This window comes from Leptonotus elevatus, chromosome 21 (assembly GCF_054856555.1).
Source record: "Leptonotus elevatus isolate MCC_2025b chromosome 21, RoL_Lele_1.0, whole genome shotgun sequence".
In the NCBI taxonomy this organism is placed as follows: Eukaryota; Metazoa; Chordata; class Actinopteri; order Syngnathiformes; family Syngnathidae; genus Leptonotus; species Leptonotus elevatus.
This window is the reverse complement of record NC_141259.1, coordinates 3332255-3347486: the sequence shown is the minus strand read 5'-3', so window position 1 is coordinate 3347486 and position 15232 is coordinate 3332255. Positions and strand designations below refer to the sequence as shown.

The following is a 15232-nucleotide window of genomic DNA, read 5'->3' as shown; positions in this document are numbered from 1 at the left end:
ACATAAATGATTTCCAAAAAACTATTTGAAATGTGGACTCATTAAAACACATCACACTTTTCCACTTTGCGTCAGTCATCTCAGATGAACTCAATGATATTTTTTTATATATATGGTTTTTAAAAGTATATGTTTTTTAAAAATGTGTTATTACATTAGTCAGATTCAACTTATTTATGTGACCACAGTGGCGTTTTCTTTCATTAACATATCCTTGTCTCTAGTAGGTGTAATTGAATAATGCACACTAGAACCAACTTATTTCGCTTCGTCCTTAACTTTTTAAACATCCAGTTGACTACAAATGTTATAGTGACACTGCCAATTTAGCACAACTGAATGCCATTATTATTGTATTCATCATTGTAGCTGTGTCACACTGCACCATTTGCAGAACAGTTGTTGATCAGTATTACTGCACTACTAAACACTTTATATTGCTTTAAGAGTTATGCATCAATTTGCACATTTGTTGCTGTATCAGTATCACCGCACTACTGGACTCTGTACAGTATACTGCTTATTGACTCACTTTCAAAGCCATACATTTACATTTTAAATGTAAGTTACAGTGTGGTGACTCAGATAGACTCCAAATGAAACAATGCAGCTAATTACATTGTAGATTGAAAACATTGTGTTTAACTTTGAACAATGAATATCAGATAGATCAATATGTAGGCTTTTATTTCTAGGTAATTTTGATTTCAAATACAAATGTTTTCAACTGAAAAGGCCAACGGGTGGCTGGGTGGGGGGGGGGGGGTGCTGGTGGGTGTGTGTGTCTGGGGGTTTGGGGGCGGCTGGGTTGTGGTGGGTGGCGGGGGTGGATGGGGGGGGGGGGGGGGCTGTGAGCCGGTGGGGTGCCTGGCGGGCCTGCCGTGCCCCGTCCTGCTGCGTTGGGTTGGGGGCGCAGGCCGTGTTGGGGTGGGGGGCGCGCCTGGCTCCTGGGTTTGCTCTCCGGCCGGTGGCCCCTGCGGGGCCCGAGGGTTGTCCCTTGGCGCTGCCGTGGCCTGGGGGGCCCCAAGGTGTTGCGCTTGCTCTGTCCTGGTAGGGGTCGACGGCTCCCCTCTTTGGTTGGAGGTTTTCATGCATGCCAGATCCACCACACCAGCATCTATCGAAATTAAAACTCAATCTGCTTCTTCCTTTGGTCGGTGGAGGCTGACGTCTGTGGATCTCACTCTGCTTCATCTATCCTTCCTTCCTTTCCTCAGTCTCTCCTTTGGTCTCTTGAGGTCTCCCTAATTTGTTGGAATTTAGATGTTTCTGGGGTTGCCTTGAATGTAAGCCTGTTCCTGCCCCTGAGAAGATGGATGGATGGATGGAATAGCTTTTATTGTCATAGTAACATTAAGATACGAGATTGTGTTACTCCCTCGTACAAAATTTAAATAATTATAAACACACAAAATGGAATGAATAATAGTATATACAGATTAAAAAGTAACTAAAAGGGTAGATAAAAACAGCGCTACAAAAGCTCTTGGATAAAAACTGTTTTTGAACCTGTTTGTTCTTGATTTTATTGACCTGTAACGCTTGCCTGAGCCTACCAGGTCAAAGAGATGGTGACTTGGGTGAAAAGAGTCCTTAATAATGTTCTGAGCTATACTGAGGCAGCGGGAGTGGTAGATGTCGAGGTGAAAGCAGACAGCAGCCAATGATCTTCTCTGCTGTCCTTTCATACTCTATGCAACCTCTTCCTTTCCGCCTCAGTACAGCTGGGGTACCACACTGTAATGGCTTAAGTCAGCTGACTCTCTACGCATGAGCGGTAGAAGGGGTGTTGACTGTTGAAGATCTCCTTCCTGAAAACCCTCAGGAAGTAGAGCCGCCGCTGCTGGGCCTTCTTCACCAATGCCACAGTGTTCGTAGTCCAGGACAGGTCTGCGGCGATGTGGAATGAATGGACTGGATGAACACTCCCCGCAGCAACAGAGGCAACACTCGAGCTGGTGCATTGCTCTTGTAAGAAAACAAACTATGTTATGGGGAGATGCACCTGAAAACTGAATGAGCTCCCTGCACAATCTGTGGCAATAGGTCATTTGAAGATGACTAACTCAAGTCGTTGTTGTTCATTAAATTAATATAATTAATAGTTAGTTCATTGATATGCCAATAAGATGGATAAGATACAAACCCTAAGGTGTGTAATTAAATTGGACAATTGTTTATGTTCAACAAACTTCTATGGTAATTTTCTTCGGGGAGGGGGTTCATTTTGCTGAGTGACCCCGTAGTAGGGTGGGCGATGTGGCCAAAAAATGAAATCTTGATTTTTAGTCATTCAGGACGATTACGATTGTAATCAATTTTAATGTAATAAACCCAATAAACATTCATTTAAAGGTTTCATTTATTAAAAAAATAATTATTGTGCAAAATGTTCAAACAATCATGTATACTGATTCTAAATCAGTTTGAACATAAACCTAACACTCATAGTTTATGCTTAAATGCCACAAGTAAGTAGTTGGCAGCTATTGTAAACGTGTTTTGTAACTCACCCATCCAGCTTTCTGCCACTTGTGCAAAATTACAACTCACAAAAACATTTGGATGTAACAGAACATAAAAACAACAGCTTTTAATAATCCTGAAGACAAAATTCGATTTCACGATTTAGCTAATTTTCAACGATTCGATTTTTCAAATGACGATGTATCAAATTAATTTGATTTGTTGCCTAACCCTACATTACGTCCATGATTTCTCCCTCTATGGCAAATTACATTTCTGTAACATGAATAAAATACCCTCACTAAACTAAATCGTAACGTCAACTTGTCACGGTGAGTGAGTGGCTTATCAAGCCCTTCAATGACTGAAGCTGCATGGCCATAACGTTTTTCCTTCCACACCATCTGTGATGAAAAACGTAATATTCAGCGACAAAGAAATATAGCTTCAGGTCTCGAGCTTCACAAGTGCTTGAGCAAGACTTGTAAACAACATATATGCTAACATACATGCTAACATTTGACGCATTTACTCGTCATTTACAACACCAAACTTTATACAACATATAAATAGCATCAGTAGTGTTTTCCCAAAATATGTATACTCACTTAAACGTAGAAGCTGCGCCTTTCACACGTTATTTTGTGTAATGTTTCGTCGTGTCGCGTTACCACGCACAGCTCAGCTGTTGTTGTGACCAACAGCTGTTGCATGTCGATTGAGATTGGCGGAATAACATCACGTGATATGTAGCGTTGTGTGCTATTGGTTCACTGACATAGTAGTCTGCAGCGTTGTCTGCACGTTTAATCTACAACTAAACGATCCAGGTCTTACCTCACCAGGGATCATTGATCTCAAAAACTAAAGCAGATACGTCTCCACCGCCTATGTGGATTACATGTAAATACTGCCAAGATTGTCGGATTTTGGCGGGTATCTGGTATTGGATGTATTATCACCGGAGCAAGGACAAAAATTCAGCGAATTGGTGAGTAATATTTTAACGCGAGGGCAGTCTGCAGCGTCTTCACATCGCAACGTTACAGCTAACATTCATTTATGCACTTGGCTGCAGAACGGGGATTGATTTTACAACGAGAGCGGCACGGTGGCTGACTGGTTAGCACAGTGGTGACAAAGTCCGGTCCTCGAGGGCCTAAATCCTGCATGTTTTAGAGGTTTCCCACGTTCAACACAGCTGAATCATATTTAAGATCCTCAGCCAACTCTGCAGGGGCCTGATAATTATCCTGATCATTGAATCAGGTGGGTTAGAGTAGAGAAACCTCAAAAACATGCAGGACTCAGGCACATGTGGGTTAGCACGTCCGCCTCCCAGTGCTGAGGGTGTGAGATCGAGTCCGGGCTTTGGCCTTCCGGGGTGGGGTTTGCATGTTCTCCCCATGCCTGCGTGGGTTTCTTCCGGGTGCTCCGGTCTCCTCCCACATTCCAAAAACATGCATGGTAGGAACTCTTTGACTGCCAGACGTTTTCAGAAAAGGGATGCTGTGGGTGCCAGCCGATTTAAGCATTTTGACTGATCTTTCAAGGTCCACAGAAAATTTTGTGTTTGGACTATGGAAACACACATACTACCAAATGAAAGATTGAACTCTCATCTTTCATCAGAAAAAAAAGTTTGTCGCTGGGGTTACTGGTGTATTGTTATGTTTAATCCCCTGTTAATTTCCTTCACTTTCACCGCCCTACTCGTTTTTGCACTGTTTTATTTACTTACACGTTACCTTACACGTTACCTTACACGTTACCTTACACGTTACCTTACACATTACCTTACATGTTACCTTATACGTTACCTCATATTTTATACAAACTATATAAATCACCTAACCACTTTGATTCTATCCTATAACATGCCAGTGGTGGCAAATGGCCTATACAGATATATACATAGGACTGAGTTTATATTATTTGTATGCATAAATTAGTTCTGGTTTCCTGGAATGTTTGTGGCGCTCGCTCACAGGCAAAAAGAATAAAAACTTTAGACCATCTCTTAAAATTAAAAGCAGATATTTGCCTCCTACAAGAAACCCACCTACAAAAATCTGAAGAAAAATTACTTATTGATAAAAATTTTAGCCAAGCGTACTCTGCCCCTTATAACAGTAGACAAAGGGGAGTCTGTATACTCATACATAAGAATTTACTCTTTACTCTAAATAATACAATAACAGACCCAGAGGGCCGATACATTATTATTCAGGTGACTATATTTAATAAAATATATACATTCGGTAATTTATATGCCCCTAATAATGATGACCCGGCTTTTTTCCATGAATTTTTCTCTAAGCTGTTTGAATTAGCAGCGAACTCTACTATTATTATTGGAGGAGACTTTAACACAACCTTAAATCCATTAATAGATCGTTCTAATAAAACAACATGTATAAGGCGATCACAATCCACAAAAGTAATAGGGGAATATATGGATGACTTTGGCCTCGTTGACAGCTGGAGACTTAAAAACCCAAATAAGAAGGAATTTACCTTCTTTTCCGCTGTGCACCGGTCCTTTTCAAGAATTGATTTTTTTCTTACAAATAATTCTATTGCTGATAAAACCGTTACAAAAATACATCCTATTATTATTAGCGACCATGCACCAGTCTCCCTTTCCCTACAAGTTTATTATACCTTTAAACCACCACCTACATGGCGTTTTAACATCTCACTACTAAACGACGCAGAATTTGACAAAATTATAAGAAAAGAATGGGCAGACTTTTTGGAAATAAATGACTCTCCAGACCTATCTCCAGCTCTTCTCTGGGAAGCTGGGAAAGCAGTAATTAGAGGTAAAATTATATCATATTCATCTTATAAAAAGAAACAGGATCAAAAATTAGAAAAAGACTTGGAAGATAAAATTAAACAACTGACGGATGAGTACGCAATAAACCCAAATAACCAAATATGGACTGACTTACAAAATACAAAAATACAGTTAGACGATATGTTAACTAAAAAGACAGAGTTTTTAATACAACAATTGAGATACAACAACTTTGAATATAATAACAAATCAGGTAAATTTCTTGCAAACCAACTTCAACGTAATCGGGAAAAATCGCTTATAACGGCTATTAAAGGTACAACTGGTGAATGTACACAATCACCAGAAGAAATTAATCAAATTTTTTATAATTATTATCACAATTTCTACTCAGAAACTAATAAACCTAACCCAGAGCATATTGAGGCATTCCTCAGTAGCTTAAATATACCTCAGGTAACTACTGAATATAAAGATATGTTAGATGCACCACTTACTATAAACGAGTTGTACAGTGCTCTAGATAGTATGCCAAATGGCAAAGCACCCGGCCCGGATGGTTATCCGGCTATATTTTTAAAGCACTTCTGGTCAATGCTTGCTCCACTATTCTTAAGAGTAGTAACAGAAATTAAAACTAATGGTCACATACGCCCACACATGAATACAGCAGCAATTAAACTTTTATTAAAGCCAGAAAAAGACCCCACCCTTCCATCAAGTTACCGTCCGATTTCACTAATTAACACTGATATTAAAATTATCACTAAGGCTTTTACATCTAGATTAGAAACAGTAATCCCGACAATCATTCATAGCGACCAAACAGGCTTTATTAAAGAGCGTCACTCTACTAATAATATTAGAAGGCTCTTTAACCTTATTAGTATGTCACAGCGGCATGATAAAAAGGCAGTTATTATATCATTGGATGCAGAAAAAGCTTTTGATAAAGTTAACTGGTCCTTCCTCTTTGCTGTTTTAAATAAATTTGGCTTTGGGAAGTCATTTATTCACTGGGTGTCAGTATTATATGATTCTCATAAAGCTACTGTTACTACTAATGGGATTATATCTAAGAGTTTTACTCTACAGAGAGGCACAAGACAGGGATGCCCACTGTCGCCTTTATTATTTGCAATATTTATTGAACCGCTTGCATTAGCCATACGCCAGGAAAGAATGATTCAAGGAATTCACTCTGGGGTAACAGAACACAAAATTTATCTATATGCCGATGATATTTTACTTTATTTAGAAAAGCCTGCTATTTCGTTAGGGGAAGTATTTAACTTAATAACTAAATTCTCACAGTTATCAGACTATTCTATTAACTGGACAAAATCAACACTTCTACCTATTACAGAAAATTCATGGAACCCTGCAAGCCAGGACCCATACTACTCATTTCCTATAGGTAATTTAAAATACTTAGGCATAAAAATCTCACCTAAATTAACTGATTTAGTTAATTTAAATTTCACTCCACTTCTGGATAGCATTTATAGTGACTTGGAGCGCTGGAATAATCTTCCTATTTCTCTAATAGGACGAATAGCCACTATTAAAATGAAAGTTTTACCCAAAATAAACTATTTTTTCTCAATGATTCCATTTAAACCTACGGCTAACTGGTTCCAGTTGTTGGACTCAGCCGTTACAAAATTTTACTGGAAAAAAAAAAGAAGCAAAGATTAGTCTATCTACTCTTCAGAAAAATAAATCCAAAGGAGGTCTAGAGGCACCAAATTTTATGCACTATTATATAGCCAACCAGCTACAATATATTATTTTATGGGCACAACCCAATAGAGATACTAACTGTTGGCTGGAACTAGAACAGAAGGATTGTAATAACCTCAGACTCCTAGATTTACTCTTTATTACAACATCGATTAAGCGACATAACTGCTTTAAAAATCCAATGATTTCCGCCACCCTGACTGCCTGGTGGAAGGCACTAGAAATGACAAAAGCCCAAGTGGAGCCCAGCGGGCTTTCTCCCCTATGGCATAACCCCGACTTTCAAATTAACAACCAATCGTTTTATTTGAATGTGTGGGAGCAGAAAGGAATTACACATCTCCACCATCTCTTCTCAGATAATATGTTTATATCATATACATCCTTGCTCCAAAAATATAAAATAAAAAACGGAAACTTTTTACATTATTTGCAAGTTAAAAGTATGATAAAGAAACAAATTCCAACACTCCAGGGTACGCTCCAACCGCCTGTTTTAGCTAAAGATATTACCAAGCTTTCTTCGACAACAACAAAAAAACTCTCAAAAATATATAAGTTACTTTCATATACTGATAAAACGTCTTTACCCATCTCAAAATGGGAAACAGACTTGTCTATAGCTCCGGAATCTGTCTTTTGGATTCAAGTTTGTGAAAATGTTTTTAAAATGACAAAACACACAAATTTACAACTTATCCAATATAAAATTATTCACAGAACATACATTACTCAATATATGATGAAGAAAATGGGACTCTCAGACTCCGACATTTGTCTCCAGTGTTTACAAAACACTACAGACACTTATTTTCATGCTTTATGGTTATGTACTCCGGTTATGTGTTTCTGGACTAAAGTCTTAGAAAAACTTTCCGCTGTCTTGGACTGTAGGATACCGTTCTCTCCAAACTTGTGTTTGGTAGGTGACTTAACAACAATTGACTTACCACATAAACAATTTCAATCTATACTTGTAGCCCTTACTATCGCAAAAAAAACAATTCTTGTTAACTGGAAAAATAAACAAACTTTGAATATCGACCAATGGTCTAACCTCCTCATAAATCATATTTTAATGGAAAAAATATCTGCCTCAAATAAGAACCAAATGTCAAAATTTAAAGAAACATGGTCTACGTATATAGAATTTTTTAACCTAAACTTGGATTTTAATTCTGCCTGTTAGCGAGAGCCACAGCAGCGTTATAACTTGCATTGATGTTTCTGTATTAGGCAATTTGTAACTAATGGTTGTGTTTCTATAGTCAGGAACCAGGCTGCTGCCAGCGAGATCGAGCGGATTCACCTCCGATGGGCACCAGGGGTTGATATTCGGATTCACGGCATGCCAGTGGGTTAATTCTGTGGGTGCTGTCCCCCCTGGCGGGGAGTGGGCGGGTCTGCCCCTCTGTTGGCTGCTGGGTGGCGGCTGCGTCTTGGCCGTTCCCTGGGTCTCTTGGGGGGTGCTGCGTTGCGGGGCTTTCCCTGGTGTCGGGGGCGGCGCCGTTCCGGCGCGGTCCGTCGCTCTGGGCCCGGCGACGCGGTTCGGTGTCGTGCCCGCCCCGCTCCGGTGGGCGTCCTGACACCTCGGGCGGGACCCAGTATCCGGGGGGCGAGCCCTATCGCCCCGCCGGGCGGGTCCCATATGCCCGCCGGGGTCCTGGTGGGGTGGGTGGGGGCTTGGTGGGCCGGTGCGCCTCCTGCCCCCGCCCGGTTGGAGAGGGCCCCGCTGGTCACTCCTCTTAACTCACTACACTAGGTTTGCACAATACACTTTTATAGACATATAGGGCACATAACTCACTTTGGGGGGTGGGGTAGGGTGGAAACACCGTCTTCACCCTACAACTCCCCTCCAATTTTAATACACCACACAACTTGTGGGTGGGGGGGGGGCTTGTGGAGGTGCCATCGGTTGGGGGCCGCAGTATAGAGCAGTGCTGCGGTCCCCTGTCCGTGTCGCCGCCCCCCCCCCCCCCCCCCCGTCCTATCTATTTTTTTTAATGCACCACATACACTCAGCAACATGCTTGGGTGGCGGGTGGATCGGAGCGTGGGAATATCATTTCCATCGGCTCCGGTTCACCTGCTCCTAATTTTAATGCACCATACACACACACTTGTATATACACTGGGTGGGGTCACATTCACGGTTTAGGGGTAGAGTTCGCCAGTCCGCGAGCTGGCGGACTCAGTAACAGGGGTTAATTTTCACAAAGAACGCTGGGGTGACGACCGGGGCCTTCCCCAGCTGGGCCTGGGGTTCGGGGGTGTCGGCCGCCCTCCGGTGCCCCCCTCTCCCCCTTCTGCCCCCGGTGTTCCGTCCTTCCACACGGCGGGGGGTGGGATGGGCGCGGCTGCCGGTTGGTCGGGGTGGGGTCGGCGGCTTTGTTGGGGGGGGTGGTGGGGGTTGCGGGGTGGGGGGGTGCTGGGGGGGTGTCTGGGGGATTGGGGGCGGCTGGGGCTGGGTTGGGGTGGGTGGCGGGGGTGGATGGGGGGCGGGGGGTCGTGGGGGGGGCGGGGGTTGGGGGCCGGTGGGGTGCCTGGTGGGCCTGCAGTGCCCCGTCCCGCTGCGTTGGGCCGGGGGCGTGGGCCGTGTTGGGGCGGGGGGCGCTCCTGCTCCTGGGTTTGCTCTCCGGCCGGTGGCCCTGGCGGGGCCCGGGGGTCGTCCTTTGGCGCTGCCGCGGCCTGGGGGGCCCTGAGGTGTTGCGCTTGCTCTGTTCCGGCGGGGGTCGTCGGCTCCCCTCTTTGGTGGAGATTTTCATGCATGCCAGATCCACCACACCAGCATCTACCGAAACTCAGACACAATCTGTTTCCTCCTCAGGTTATTGAATCGGTGGAGGCTGGTGTCTGCGGATCTCACGCGGCTTCATCTGTCCTTCCTTCCTTTTCTCGGTCTCTCCTTTGGTCTCTTGAGGCCTCCCTGATTTTATGTTTTTTGGATTTGTTGGGGTCTGGATGTTTCTTGGGCTGGGGAGGAGTTCTGGTGGGGGGTGTCTGGTCGGTGCTGGATTTCGCCTTCCTTGGTTTTCTTCGGTCCCCTCGGGTCTCCTGGTGTTCGGTTTAGGTGAACGGTATGAGATTTTTTCTAATAGGTTTTCTGGTGAGCTAACAAATACACGCACGCACGCACGCACGCACGCACATACACATACTCACCCACACACACACACACACACAAAAAAAAAAAAAAAAAAAAAATATATATATATATATATATATTAAAAAAGAAAAGAAAAAAAAGAGCAATGATGATGACATTTCCGAATGAACAATACTGAGCTCTTAAAAAAATAAAATAAATAAATAAATAAATACGTTTGTTTCTACCTTATTCCGTTCTTCAGTAAACAACAATAGAAAATGGTTAGTTTCACCCAAATGCGCTTGTTTTGGACCAAAATACGGAGAAATCAAGCTTTTAGTGAAACAATGTAATTTCATGCACTCTAGTGAATTTTACACTTTTTTTTGTCCATGAATGATGCCACAAACACCTAAATAGTGCTTTACTTCTATAAAACATTACCACCAAGAATGAAAAAGTGTTTTTTGATAGCAAAATACGTTTATTTACATTCAACAGTGTAACAATTTGACAACAATTTGGCAAACTATTTACAAATGTGTGCAACTGTGGTACTATTTACAATTATGTGGATGTTTCAACTACAGTTTTTCTTTTTGTGTAACACTCCCCTGCGTGCAAGGAGACGCAACAGGATTTGCACAACAGATTAGTTTCACTGCGATTGCCTCTTCGCGTGCAGACGCTACACTTTCTTGCCGGCCGTTTTTTCCGGGGATAAGCAAGTATATACTGCAGTGTGTGTTGCCATCAAGTCTACTATCAGGATCATGCTACGGTTACGTTACGGTGGTGTTACATCTGGCTTCCTCATGTCCTTCAGTTCCTATACCGGGTGGTAGATGTTCTGATCCATCTTATCCACTCCATTCATGGTGGCATCGTAGTCCAGAACCAGTGTCTTCTCCGTGATCAGACTGTACCCGCTCCTCCGATGAATATGCATTGGACTCGGGGTACTCTTCATCGTCCGATTGAATGTCCGCTTGTGCAGAAGTGCTCGGTTGTGCTCAGCGTTTTCCGGCGTTAGCATCGCTAGCCGGTGAGGCTTTATGACGTGATCATCGTCGCGCGTCAACGCTTCCAACTTCGGCGTCAACCTTGAGAGTCACCATCATCATCATCATCAATGTGCATTGGTCGATGCTTTTCGACTACTCTTCATCGTCCGATTGAATGTCCGCCTGTGCAGAAGTGCTCGGTTGTGCTCCGCGTTTTCCGGCGTTAGCATCGCTAGCCGGTGAGGCTTTATGGCGTGATCATAGTCGCGCGTCAACGCTTCCAACTTCGGCGTCAAGCTCGGAGTCACCATCATCATCATCGTCGACATCAATGCGCTTTTTAGTATTGATCGATGCTTTCCGTCTTTGAAAAAAATGCTCAAGCGTGAGCTGCTTGCAACCGGTCGCCATTGTTGCTTCATCAGCCATTGTCCCCTCAACACTCTAGCTCCGCCTCACGTCTTCTACTGACGCCCACCCAATCTTGTCCAAAGAGAGTCATCGCTGCCATCTAGGGGCCAAAATGAGTCATTGTACTAACTAGATCTGCTTGATACTTTCAGCACAGCTGGTCAAGGCTTTCCTCCACCCGTTTCCAAAAAAAAAAAAAAAAAAACATAGTGAACGTCTTTTAACGTCTTTGGCGCCCCTCCGTAGGTTTTTACTAAACGTTATTTAACGTTTTTGGCAGTAAAAGAGTTAATTGGGCGCTTATCCCTAGGTTTGATTGTGGGTCTGGATGGTTGTTCGTCTCTGTGTGCCCTGCGATTGGCTGGCTTGCAACCAGTTCAGGGTGTACCCCACCTACTGCCCCAAGCCAGCTGTGTTGGCTCCAACACCCCAGCAACCCTTTGGAGGAATAAGCGGTTCATAAAATGGATGGATGGATTTTATTTACGAAATACTGTATTATTTATTTACAGGAATTTACTGACAATTTTAGTTGCCAGTAAATTCCTGTAAATTAGAATACAAAAAACAGTTGTAAACTAGATTAGTGAATTGCAGTTTTCTTTAAAATAAATAAATAAATAAATAAATACAGTAATTACATGTAATTTATATACAGTAAATACTTGTAAAAATAAATACATATAGTGATATACTGTAATAGATTTTCATAGTAATTAAATTATATTTGACAATAATTAGCTGGCAACTTTTTTGCCAGTTATTTATTGTAAATTCTACAGTCAATTTGTTACAGTGTAATGTATGTGATAATTTGAATCCTACTTATTTAAATTGTTGAACTTTACATTATAACAGAGTGTAAATGTTCATTCTCTTGCTGGTTAGACGCTTCAAAAAGACAACACAATGACTCATTTTATGAAGCCAATTTAGGATAGGATAACTAACTTCTGGTTATTACCTGTTCTGATTTTAAAAACAGACAAATGAGGATGTTTGCTGTTTGTTTGTTTTTTTAATGAATGATATGCAGTCCCTAAAAATGAGATGCAAGCTATTTGCAAATGTATTCTCTTTCATGGCTCCTATTTAATTCAAACTGAACAGGCAGACATTTTTTTAAGAGCCCTTTTATGTTTGGGGCTGTTAGGGTGCACACAAGGGAAAGACTTCAAAGGTCTAGCACTGCTTTTTCTACTTGTACCTTGTGCAAGTAACTGTGGTGTGCACCAAAGAGAGGGTGAACACTTGTACGTCTGCTTAATCTCATACTTTTCTTTGTCCATTACCATGTCTGTCTGGAAGTAGGAGCACATTTACAACAGGGCTATACTGATAATATTTTTGGTAACACTCTTTTGTTCAAGAAAAACACCCCACAATAATAATGAACATTTATTAAAAAATAAATTTGGCATCATTTTTCATCAAACAAAGTGGTTTACAAAATGGATGGATACATTTCTTTATCTCTCAATGAGATGTCTCTAACTACACTTTGGGAACAGTCCTATGTTTTGATTTTTGATGTTTTGTTGGATTTTGTTGTTGTGTGCTTTAGCCTCATATTCTGTTGGGATGACCCATTACCAGCAGCAGAAACATTGGGCAGCAGATACCCGGCAGAGATTGAAGACATCAGATTGTGGATGCAGCAAAACAACATCAGGTCATGAACAAGCATCCTCTATGATTCACTTGCCAATGACCCAGTTGTTTCATCTGTCCAAAAAACATTGGTCCAGAATCTTTGGGGCTTGGGAATATACATTTTGACGAAGTCTTATTAGTTTCAAGTCATCTCAGTGTCATTTAACCCATTAAGGCCGGGAGCGCATTACCACGTTTCTACCACTAGAGCCAGGGGCGCTTTAGCGCTCTTCTACCTTTAAAGCCGGGACTTAATACACCAACACTAATGAGACACACCTGGGGAACACTATAGGAAGAGGGCACTGATTGGTCAAACACACTGGGAAGGGAACAGGCACACAGGTGGACGTAATCAGACATAACAAGACAGGGGAAACACACAGGACCACAAGACAAACACACCAAAATAAAATAAAACCCTAACCCATACAAAACAAAAACGTGACACTTTGGACATAAACAAAAGTATGAAGCCATCATAATATAAATTGTTCAGAAGTCTGTGATGCATCTACAACAAGGACTACAGCAGTAACATCACAGATGGGCAAAATGGTAAGGTGTCAATATAAAATTATGAGTCACCTGTTTAAGTCTGCTGGCTTTAATGAGAATTGCTCAATAGCATCGAAAAGAGAAAGAGCTTTCTTTCCAGCAAGGCGGTGTACTGTCCAGGGTGGGGTGAGTCCAAGAGATTTTTGCCAGCCCTTGTCTTACTTCATGCAGTGTGCAAGTCTTCCAGAGTGGTTAGACAGGTACCAAGGATCCTCTCAGCAGTCCTAACTCTCCATTGCAGTCAGATTTTGCCTTTCTTGTAGCAGCACTACAGCAGAACAAGGAACTGATTCAATGACTGCTGTATAGAACTATCTCAACAGCAGCTGTGGCAGGCCATGCTTCCTCAGCAGCCACAGGAAATATATAAGTCCTCATCTAGACGTATAGAATTGAGTTGGCCTCCCGCTTCTGGTCCTAAGATACTGCAATTCCCAGGAACATAAATGTCTTGACAGTGTGAGGGGAAGCTGTGGCGAAGTATGTTTCCTCAAGTCCAAATTCACCTCTACGGTTAAGAGTGTTTTCAGCTCCAGGTTCTGCAGCACCAGAGCACCAGTGTTTCCACTACCTGTCAATATGAAGGACGCTGTAAATCCACTGGCAGATGGCAGAAGAGACGCTGAGCTGGAGGAGCTTGAAGGAGAGGAGATGATGAAGGTGTTGAATGCAGAGTTAATGTCCATGAAAAAGATCTAAGCATAGGCCCCTTTGCTTTTGAGGTGTTCCTGGATGATGTGCAGGCTCCTATTGACTGCATCATAAATCCATTACAATTTATTATGAGAATTATCCTTAGTGCACAGGCTTGGACTGGACTGTGTCCAGTAATGACTGGAATGTAAATGAGTCATCACACTGGGAAACAATTAGAGTTAGATTTTTATGTTGATTGAAACTAAAATTGGCATGCCGATTGCAAAATTGCTCTTTTTTTATATACTTTATATATATATCTATATATATCTATATCTATATCTATATATATATATATATCTAACAATGGGGGGGGGGGTAAATGCATGCACAATTTTCTAATACAGTGTCACCTGCCCTGATTGCCTCATTAAGCTGTTGCACCGTGTCTGAGCACAAGCAAGTCGATGGGTGAGTGATTGAAGGTAAAGTGGGTGACTGATAGACTACATGTGGGTGAGAAAGTGTGTGAGTGAGATAAGCAGCTTGTGTCCACTTTACAACATCACACCCGGCACCTGTTTGAGTTCCCCTTTGATCGGTATTCTGCACTCTACCTTCCCGTAGCTTTTTGGCTCCCTGCTGCTCAACCTCTCCCAGGGGTTATGAGGGGAGCCAAGGGGCAGCACATCACAAGGCTGAAATGTACTCAATATGTGTGTGTGTGTGTGGGGGGGGGGGGGGGGTGCGTGCGTGCGTGCGTGCGTGCGTGCGTGCGTGTTTAAGGTTGCTTTCCATGCATCCAGCCCTGCTCTCTCAATCAAGGTTTCTCAGTCAAGGTTTCTCCGTGTTCTGAATCCAGCCTGC

The 15232-nt window shown here is 42.5% G+C and overlaps 1 protein-coding gene across 5 annotated transcripts in view; it reads right to left on the bottom strand.

Annotated features, from left to right (window-relative positions):
* tpk1 (thiamin pyrophosphokinase 1) overlaps positions 1-15232 on the bottom strand; it is a 79096-nt gene that overhangs the window by 52513 nt on the left and 11351 nt on the right. The gene's annotated exons all lie outside the window — the stretch shown is intronic.